The 9692-nt window shown below is 45.2% G+C and overlaps 1 protein-coding gene across 1 annotated transcript in view; it reads right to left on the bottom strand.

Annotated features, from left to right (window-relative positions):
- Nucleotides 1–9692, bottom strand: part of RAB22A (RAB22A, member RAS oncogene family) — a 65062-nt gene that overhangs the window by 47667 nt on the left and 7703 nt on the right. Inside the window, exon 2 of the mRNA XM_007449456.1 lies at nucleotides 8801–8803. The gene's annotated coding sequence lies outside the window, so the exon portion shown is untranslated. The remainder of the gene's footprint in view (nucleotides 1–8800; nucleotides 8804–9692) is intronic.

Genomic DNA, 9692 nt, shown 5'->3' with positions numbered 1-9692 from the left:
GGGCCGCCGACGAGGGGCGGGATCCGAAGCCAGATACCCCCGCCTATCTCCCTCTGGCCACGCCCCTCGCGCGCCGGCCCCGCCTCCAGGCCCATTCCAAGATGGCGGGTGAGTGGGGCTGGACTCCCGGGGCGCCCCCTCCCCCCAAGCCGGGACCACCCCTTGAGGCCCGGGGACCGCCCCCGCCCGCCCCTGAGGCCGCCTGCCGTAGCCTCCTTGTAACTCCTTATGTGTCTCTTGGTTTTCAGGGATCCCTCTGTACTTTGTGGACTTGCAGGATGACTTAGACGATTGTAAGTAACAGTTCGGGCGTCCCGTCCCTCCCTGGGAACCTCTCATAGAGTTCGGGGTGCACGATAGGCGGGGGTGGGACCTACGGGCTGGGCTCTCCGTGTTGGGCCCAGAATAGCGGGACCCCCAACTGCCTTAATCACTTGCGGTGGTCCCTCTTCACTGGGCGGGGCGGCCGAGGATGGTGAGGATTTTTGTTGCTGGGAAACTTCTGACTTCCTGTCACTTTCTTTCTCTTCCTCCTCCTCCTCCTCCTGCGGCGGCCCGGGAAGGGCGGGAGGGCTAGGCCCTCCTCCTAGTGATTCCGGGAGGGAGGAGGCGTGGCCACCTTGGGGGTCGGGGGCTTCCACCCAGGGTCTCCACTGTTTTCCCTGGGACTTTTAAGAGTGCTGGGGAGTTTGGGAAGTCCGGCTCCCCGTGTGGCCGGCCACAGACTCGCACAGACTTCTCCAGTGTCCTGGCCACAAGCCCAGCTCCTTTCTCATCCCTAGGAGCCCCTTGGGTGGGTATCCTTCACCTGTCCCTTCTTGCTCTTTCCTTTAGAATCACGTTAAGGACTGATGGCTGGGGAAGGTGTTCCTGGAAATGCAAGTTCGCATTTGTGGTGACTGAAGCATTTCCTTTCCATTCAACAAACATTTCTTGAGCACCTGCTGGTTCTGGGCCGGCCATGCGCGGAGCCCGGGACCTACAAACTCGAACCCGAAACGGTGATGACTCTCAGGGAGCTCACAGTCCAGGGAGAGAGCCGACTTGTAAACAGATAATTACCAAACGCCGGGTTGCCTGCTCTTGAAGGAGGCCTGTACAAACCATCACAATAGCCAACATTAATGGGGGCTTACTGTGCGCTTCCCTTCCCCATCTACAAGTTTCCTACTAACAAGAACTGGTGTTTACAGAAAACACCATAGGTCCGGCGCAGTTTAAACCCTTTATGCACATTATTTCTTTTAGAAGGAGGCAACTTTATTAAAGTAGAATGACACTTGAAGGGGCCAATGTTTAGGAGCATGGGTCCCGAAGTCAGATGGCCAGAGGGTGAAGTCCTGAGCCACTGTTTACTGGCTGTGTGATCCTGGCCAAGTCACTGTACCACTTGGAGCCTCATTGCCTCATCTGTAGAATGGGCATAATAGAAGTCCACCTCAAAAGGCTTCCGCGCAGTTTAAATAATAAAAGATTTAGCGTGAAGCCTTGTACATAGGACACGCTGGGTAAATATTATCTGCCATTATTATTGTTGTGATCATTATTCATAATTATTTAACACTGTGGGGCAAAGTACAGTGTTGGCCCCAGGTTTACAGAGCTGAATGTTTCGGCCAGCGGGCATCTTTGAATGGAAGGAATGTAGCCTTTCTCTTGATAAACAACAGTAAGCTGCTGTTAAGGCACCTCTCATTCATAGGTTCGATATTTGGCCTGGCTGGAAAAGCTGATTTCTGGCTATATCAGTTATCTAACAAACCACCCCAAAACTCAGTGGCTTAAATCAACAGCATTTTGTTATTTCTAACAATTCTGTGCATTGACTGGGTGATACAGAAGCCTCATGTGTTCTCTGTGAACTCTGGGAAGACAAGAAGGTCCAAAATGGCTTTCCTCACGTGGCTCTTGGCCAGGAAATCTGCTGGGACTGCAGGTCAGGGCCTCAGTTCTCTTCCAGGAGCTTCGTCCACTTGGCTAGCTTGGGCTTCTCACAGCGTGGTGACAGCAGGCATTTGGACCTCTTTTCTGGCAGCTAGCTTCCTTTTGTCTTTTTTGTATATGTGTTCAAAAAGGAAGAGATTATATAGGAAAAAATAATTCTGATTTTCCTTTGGCCCTGTTTGTGCAAATATTGGGTGTTTGAGACTTGTGATAAAGAATGCCATAAATACTCTTTAGCAGACTGCTGAAGACTCGTCTCAATAAAGAAGAAAACCAGCATTGTGGCTCTGAACACACCCATGCCATGGGTAGGGCAACTCTGGGAGCCTCCTGGGGCTTCTTTTTTTGAGCAGGGGTGGGGGCTTCAGGGTGCTGTTCCTATGAAAATACAATATAATTGGTTAGATTAATAGCCATAATAGGAGGGCCTGTCCCCCCAGTAATTTTTGCAGCCCTGGCTCCCACCTTTGCACTTTACTGGGGTGGTATTTGGGAGGCATTATCATGCTGTGATTGATAGCAAGAACCCTGAGGTCCTGTAACCCACTTCCTGCCTTGAGCTGAGACAGTGGGAGCAGATCACTCACTCTGTTCATGTTCTTCATCTGGAAAATGACATAAGAATTGGAGATGCTTCATAGGACTGATATGAGGATTAGATGAAACAATACACATAAAACATTTTAGCCCAGTGCCTGACATAGAGTATTATATTCAATGATTTTATTACTGTTATTATTTTAACCATCATCTTTATTGCTAGGCACTCGTATATGATTTTCTGATTCGGTGTTAAGGGCTGCTACTCTATGAAGTAGGTGGGATTATTCCTGTTTTACAAATGATGAAACTGAGAATCAGAGAGGTTAACTAACTTATCCAGTATGGCACAGGTCATAAATGATAGAACTAGCATTCCAACTCTGTTCCTCTGATTCTTGCTTTTTTTATTCCATCACACAGATTGACCTCACAAATATTCTTAAGCTAATGGCAGGAGCATGGATGTTGGTTGCGGTGGTTCTCCATCTGTTGTCCTTTTTGGGCATTTTTTGTCTAAACGATGGGATAACCGCTCCATTTAGGCTCTAAGTCACTTTGGGCAGGAACATAGGTCGTCCTTTTTTATCACCCAGTGTCCTCCATAATCTAGGTGTTCAATTAATGTCATTACTGGATGACGAGTCTTGTCCGATTTACTTTGTGATTTCTTGATTAAATTGGCTAACTTCAAAACGAAGCCATAATGAAAGGCTGCCTTGTCTTTTAAAATCATTCAGAGTCTTCAGGTCATTGCAGCACAGAAAAGATTTAATTTTAGTGAATTAGCTTGCTGAAGCAATCTAAATTCCTTCTCTTGAGAGCAGAAAGTATGTGGGATGGTCTGGCACAGTGGTCCTGGTGGTGGATTGCACGTAGAAGGTGGAGCTGGATGCGTCTGTGCCTCAGGGGCTTAAAGTGACCGTCTGGGTTGCTTAAAGCAGGTGGAGGCTTGAAGAGGTATTACTCCTGGTAAGGTTTGCTTGGCCAATTGGAATTTAAGTGTGTGCCAGTGGTCGGTGAAAAAAAAGTGAGGGGAATCTGTTGCAGATATAAAGAGACCTAAGAGACCTATCAACAAAATACAATATGTGGTCATATTTGGATCCTTAGTTGAACAAATCAGCTATAAAAAGACATTATTGAGACAGCTGGGGAAAATTAAACTTGGGCTGGGTATTAGGTTATATTAAGAATCATTATTAATTTTGTCAGATGCGATAGTGGTGTCACAGTTTTATTCAAAGGAGAAGGACCTTATCTAACAGAAACAAATAAGCATTTATGGATGAACTGATTTAATGTGTGAGGTCTGCTTTGAAAATGCTGCAACAAACAATAAGTCATCAAAAAGTTGGAAAGAAGGATGAGTGGGAAAAATTGGCAGAATGTTTATACTTGTTGAAACTGGTTGCTAGGGGTGTGGGGTTTATTATACTATTCTGTTTTTGCATGTGTTTGAAAATTTCCTTAACAGAAAGTTTTAAAAAATGAGCTGAAAGTTTCATATGTGATCAGACATGTACATGAAGAGTTTAAAGCTGGATTTCACTTCTGAAGTCAGCTGCCATGTTATCGTAAGATGCGTTTAGCTTCAAAAGACAGACTTGGAGAATCTATCAGTATTTGGGGGACTGTGTATTTCTTTTCAAATGTTTAGTTTTTGAGGTATCTATGAAAGAAGTTGGAAGAAGGTGTACTTCCGTTGATGAGAAAATCTAGGTGCCAACAAATAATATCTGGACCTTTGTTGAAAACGGGATTAGCTAAATCAGAGGGATACAGGTAGACTCTTTGAATCTTAATGCTAGAAGGAGTGGTGTATGTTCAAGCTTGAATAAAAGACATCCTCCAGAGCAGAATGCATTCCATTTCACCTGCCCACCTTAGTCCAGGTCTGTAAAAATGTTCTGCTTGAGGACCACAGCCAAGCAGAGAAAATGGATTAATTTTAGCCCCAAACCAAACCATTGAACCTTCTCTCTGAACTATTATATAAACTCAAATCAAAGATTGTCAATTTTTTTTTTTAAAGTAAAGACCCCCCTGTTGAGTGAAATAGTTTGAACAGGAACTTAAATGTGCTAATAGTTGGGAAATAGAACAAAATCCAGACATCAGACTATTCTCCAAGTCAGAGATGGGCAAATTTTTTTTTCTGTAAAGGATCAGATAGTAAACATTTTAGACTTTGCTGGCCAGAAGGCCTGCTATAACCACTCAAGTCTGCCCCTGTAGCCTGGTAGCACTCACAGATATACATAAATGAATGAACATGGCTGTTTGCTAATAAAACTTTATTTACAAACACAGGGCTGGATTTGGCCCTTGGTTCTAAATCAAACTTGATTTCATTTTTTTTCCTTTTCTTGCGGGGGGGGGATTTTTTTTTTTTTTAATTGAAGTGTAGTTGATTTACAATGTCGTGTTAGGCTCAGGTGTACAGCAAACTGATTCAGTTGTATATACATATATTTATATTCTTTTTATTATATATTTATTATATATATATTCCTTTTTCAGATTCTTTTTCCATTATAGGTTATTACAAGATATCGAGTATAGTTCCCTGTGCTCTACAGTAGGTCCTTGTTGGTTGGTTATCTCTTTTATATTTAGTAGTGTATATATGTTAATCCCAAGCTCCTAATTTCTCTCTCCCCCCTTTCCACTTTGGTGTAACCATAAGTTTGTTTTTTATGCCTGTGAGTGAGTCTGTAATGTAAATAAGTTCATTTGTATCATTTTTTTAGATTCCACAGGTAAGTGGTATCATATATTTGTCTTTCTCTGAAACTTGATTTCATTCTGTCCGCACCCAGAAGTCTTGTTGATTAGCTGAGCCAACCTGAAAGGCTGCCTTTCCCACTGGGCTCAGTTTGAAGAGCTGACTTTTGCCGGCACAGACCATGCTTTGTTGAGGAGCCCTTGACAAGTTGTTCAGCCTTCACGTCTCCTTTTTCCTGTTGGTGTGTTGGGGATTAAAAGCATGTACCTGTCTCCTCCCAACAGGATGGGGGTGAGCAAGGAACAAAAGAGTCAGCATGGTGTGGGCCGAGTCAACTGTGCTTCCCGGCTGATAACTGTAATGCATTTTACTTTTGTTGTTCTGTATTTTCCATTTCCTATGAGACAAACAGATGAACATTAGAGATTCCCTGAAATTGTCTCTGTTTAAAAAGAGAGTTTTATATGGCTTTCTACCTCACAAATGAAGATTTTTTTTTAAGCAGAAATTTTGCAACAAAACCTAGCTAATGAAGGAGAAAGTGGTTTTGAGCTTCAAAACACCACTTAGCCTAATGAGGAAAAAAATAAGAGATGAGGGCAAGTGGTTGCTTTCCCTGTTTGGAAAGTCATTCATCCATGTAACAGATGTTTCTCCAGCTCCTCCCAGGCACCAGCCTGTGGGGAGGCACTGGGGATAGAGGGATGAAGAACCCTGGGCTCCATCCCAGAGCTGCTCCCACCTAGAGGGAAGGTGCACGTAGAGATGGCACAGATGGGAGGTGCCGGTTGAGTTGGGTCAGGCCAAGGAGGGCAATGGGTGAGTGACCTCAGTGAGAACTTTTCCAGTGCAGCCAGGGGCCAGAAGCCGGGCCAGAATGAGTGGCATCGGGAAGTTGAGGATATGTTGTCTGTAGTCCGTGCATCGAGCACCCACTGTATTCCAGACACTGGCTGGCCATTGGGCATTTTGGGGAGTGGTCACTGTTCTTGGCAGCTCCCAGTGTAGCCAGGAAAACAGACCCTTTTGAGAAGAAGCAGCTGGAGGGGTTGCTTTTCTTCCTGGATAAGAGAGCCCAGAACATCTTTGCATTATTTATATCTACTCTGACAACCTTAAAAGAAAAGAAAAAGGATTTGGATGGCCCAACCGTTCCACTCTTGGTTACTTGCCCACAAAACGTGAACACATATTTTCACAAAGCCAGGGTCATAGTTGCACTATTCTTAATAGTCGAAAACTGGAACCCACCCAAATGTCCATCGTGAGTAAAATGGATTATAAATGGTGGTTATGTTCACACGATGGAAAACTATGCAGTTGTAAGAGTGAATTATCTACAGCGTCACACACATATGGATGAACTTCACAAACATAGTGGTTGGTGAAAGAAGCCAGACACAAAAGGGTAGAGATTGGATGACTCTGTTTACACAGAGTATGGAAACAAGCACAGCAATCTAGCTGATCTGGTGTAGAAGGCAGGAGAGTGGTCCCCTTTGGGTAAGGCAGTAAGTGGGAGGGAGCATGGGGGGCTTTTGGAGATGCCGGTTAAATTGTCTTTCTTGAGCTGAGGACTGGTTTCACAGGCATGTTCAGTTAAAAAATTAGTCAAGTGGAACACTTACTTTTTGTGTACTTTTCTGTGTGAATGGCATACTTCAGTTAAAAAAATAAGCATTGCTTTTTAAGATCAAGGCACAGGGGAGAGCATAACCGTGGATTGGGGGAAGGAGTCCGTGCAAAGGGGAAGGTGGCAGAGAGCAGGAGGGGAGGGTGATGGCGGGGTTGGACCGTGTAAGACAGGCATGGAACTCGGTGCATCCGCGGAGGAGTTTGCTTCTTTCCAGAAGAAGGAAGGCGACCTTCCTGGCAGTTTGGCCAAGGCAGTCATTAGAAAAGTGGTGTAATGTTGGCCAGCATTGCTTGATTGTCTCAAATATTTTGAACAGTAGGAAAATAGAGCCCCCTACGCGCATACACTCACCCCAGGGGCTGTGGGTTTTGTTTTGCAACCTTTTTTTCCTTTTCGAATCTGCCTCAAGTCTGAGTGGAGAAGTCGCTGCATTTTTCAGTAGCGCTCTTCCATTCATCAGACTGTGTAGAGTCTGGCCCCCTCACCCACACCTCCTCCAGCTCTGTCCCCAGCTGGGTGGGTTGGCAGGAAAATTGAGATGTATAATATCACAGTGGAGCCCACGAGCAGCTTGGAGCTGCAGAGTGCTCGCCTATCAGGTGACCCGAGTCAGTGTTTCCCGTTGACCGTCAGTGTAAAAGTCAGAGTCATAAATAATGACGGGTTTTGGAAGCCGTGATTAAAACCACAAATCAAAGAGGAATTTCCATGTATGCATGGTATAGAAAGGACGGCTGCTCATGAGCTGGGTTGGTCTTTTCAGCCAGCCCGCTGCGTAGTGCTAGTAATAACCATCAGTAGCCCTCAAAGATTTGCGATACAAAACATTATGCACTGGACGGATCCGCTCATACAGGAGCTAATAAATCAGTGTGGGTCTTGTTAGAGAATGGCATTTATACAGAGAAAGTTTGCCTGCACAGCTTGCCATTGAAATTTAGTTAAGTCAACAAAGACCTGCCGTGTGCAGGGGTCAGTTCCACCTTCCGCTCCCCACCCCCCCCAAAGTCAGTGAAGACGCAAGAACGTTCTTTATCTTTCGCATGGGTTGGGTTTGTCTGGTGTAGCTTTTAGAACTAGTCCCAATTTAAGAATCTGCATTAGTATTTATAAGCCTGTTAGCAAGAAGGATGAAGCCACTTTAAATAATACATTAATGGATGGTTTCCTCTAGTTTCCCCCCAAATCATATAAGGCCTTGCAGAGACTTAGTTATTGTTCATTGAAGAGTGGCTAATGAGAAGCACTAAGAATTATCAATTACATAAGTTCTACATTAATACAGTTTTCTCTCTCTCTCTTTTCTTTTTAAGTACACACTTTGCAAATAAGGCTAGACTTCTCAGCCACCATCAACCAATCTTCTAACATTCTGAAGTGGACACAGACAGTGGGGTCACATCTGTCATGTTTTCTCCCAACCAACGTCCCCTAGTGCTGTGTCAGAGACAGAATATTGGATCGTATGGATAATTGGGCTGGCCCAGGGTGGCGTATCTCACACAGAGTTATAGTGACAGGATGACATGTTGAATGGAGAATCATAAATATTGGGAATGCCTGGAGAACGGATTCTTGATGAAAATGCTTGCCGGGATAGACGTGCTCTAACATTCTGCCTCCGTCTCTACCTCTGTTCATGTCTGGACCAATAAAGTTATCTCACTGGACATGTTTTATTGTGTTTATTTTTTCTCACCTTTCCACTTCAGACCAGTTCTGGGGTGGCTGCTCAGCTAGGGCTTGGTGGCTTAGTGAGAAATCTCTGGCTTCCCGAACCCCTCAAAGGCAGCAGACAGCCAGTGCACTTTCCTCTGCTGTGTTCTTCCCTTCCTCTGGAATGTTCTTTTTCCCTTTCCCAGATCCTCTCTCTCTTCCTGTGTGGTAAACTCCTACTCAGTCTTCAAGGCCCAGCTCAAATATCACTGCTGTTGTAGGGAAGCATCTCCCACCCCCTCCTTCCTCCTCCAAGCAGAGCTGGTCTCCTCTCTGTCTTGTTTATACCTGTACCCTATGGCTCTTGCCACTGGGGCATTGTGGGTTGTTATGTGTGGGAAGATCTTTGTTCCCTTGGGAGCTTTTAGAGCCTGGGGACCATGCCTTTGTCATCTCTGAACCGCCAGTACTCTGTCGAATGTTGAGTTATGGTTTACTGTTGTCACCTGAAATTAACCCTGGTGGGTGGGGAGAGGATGTTTGAGATGGGTTTGCTGTTAACACGCCTTCTGTTTTTTGTACTAGATCTTCTGATCTTTTTTGTGATGCAAAATGACCTGGAAAATTTCTTTTCTTTCTCTCTTTTTATTAGATCGTATCTATTGTACTTTGAACCTGTAAAGCACGTTCACCTAACATTATACTGAAAGCGTTAATTCATACTTAGGCTGGTTTAAGACAGATTGGTGTCTTGTGAAAAGCACTGACACACAGGCACGTGCTCAGGGTCCCCTGTGTGTTTTCACCAGAGCAACCTCATCCAACTTATTTTGCGCCCCAGCCTGTTTTATTTATTTATTTATGTATTTTTTTGGCTGTGTTGGGTCTTTGTTTCTTCGCACGGGCTTTCTCTAGTTGCGGCGAGTGGGGGCTACTCTTCGTTGCGGTGCACGGGCTTCTCATTGCGGTGGCTTCTCTTGTTGCAGAGCACAGGTTCTAGGTGCGCGGGCTTCAGTAGTTGTGGCTTGCAGGCTCAGTAGTTGTGGCTCGAGGGCTCTAGAGCGCAGACTCAGTAGTTGTGGTGCACAGGCTTCGTTGCTCCGCGGCATGTGGGATCTTCTCGGACCAGGGCTCCAACCCATGTCCCCTGCATTGGCAGGCGGATTCTTAACCACTGTGCCACCAGGG

The sequence above is a fragment of the Lipotes vexillifer genome, unplaced genomic scaffold (assembly GCF_000442215.2).
Source record: "Lipotes vexillifer unplaced genomic scaffold, Lipotes_vexillifer_v1.1 scaffold524, whole genome shotgun sequence".
Taxonomy (NCBI): Eukaryota; Metazoa; Chordata; class Mammalia; order Artiodactyla; family Lipotidae; genus Lipotes; species Lipotes vexillifer.
The sequence above is the reverse complement of the archived record's forward strand: the minus strand, read 5'-3'. Positions and strand labels throughout refer to the sequence as shown.